Source organism: Stereum hirsutum (assembly GCF_000264905.1).
Source record: "Stereum hirsutum FP-91666 SS1 unplaced genomic scaffold STEHIscaffold_23, whole genome shotgun sequence".
Classification (NCBI taxonomy): Eukaryota; Fungi; Basidiomycota; class Agaricomycetes; order Russulales; family Stereaceae; genus Stereum; species Stereum hirsutum.
The window spans coordinates 20646-21694 of NW_006763153.1; positions in this window are offsets into that span (position 1 = coordinate 20646).

Sequence of the window (1049 nt, forward strand, 5' to 3'; positions counted from 1 at the left end):
TAATACAGGAGAATATGGTGACAGGTACTCTATCCGGCAGCCTGACAGCACAATGAGGTGACAGGGAAAGACCAGACAAGATATGGACGCACCCCAGCTCTCAATGAGCTCTTGGACCTCGGGAGACTTGTGGATACGTGCGTTGTCCATTACAATAAGCTCGAAGAATATGAGTACCATACATGACAGCTGACTATATGCGTGACAAAACGTACCAGGTCTCTTCGAAGGAAGTCTATGAACAACGCCGCATTGAAAGACCCGTACACTACCTTCGCAGCTGTGATTCCCTCATCCAGAGCCATTGCCGCTAACATCGACACCCGCTCTCCACGCACAAAAGGTTCATAACACTCAACTCTTTCCCCTCTCTCTGCTCGACCCCATAGCCTCGCATATGTTCTGTCGTTCTTTGATACCTCATCGAGGAATACGAAGCACGCTGGAGAGTACCGGCCGGCGCGGCGAATGAAGTCAGCACGCTTGATAGGGTCTCGCTCTCGTGCAAGCTTTTGGACCCTCTTGACACTCAGGTCAGCCTTCGCGAAGTACCGATGAATGGTGGAGATGTGTACTGAGAGGTACCGATGGTCGCGAAGGCGCTTGCAATACTCGTCGAGAAAAAGATTCGGTTTAGTGCGAGCAAGTTCAAGAAGGAGCTGGCGGTCGTGGTGGAGAGTCTTTGAAGGTCGGCCACGACCGATGGCTTCATCCTTGGAGACTGTGCCCTTCTGTCGGTACCGTTTCCAGGTGCGAAAAAGAGTACGACGAGATATGGAAGTTAGGTGGGCGATCTCGTCGACAGTATCGCGACCACGCCTCCGAAGACGCACAGAGATCATCTTGGCATCATCAGAGTGCCGTTGGTAAACCATGGTAAAGGATATGCGAAAGAGGGACAGGTATAGCTATTGGGTTTACCAGAGCCGTTGTCGACGACGACATCGACGGTGCGGTCCATGAGACGAAATAGCGACGCGTGTCCCTGTGATTCTGAACTCTCGGGCGATCCCATGCCCGAGGATCCAAAGTCTAGCCCCTCCGATCTC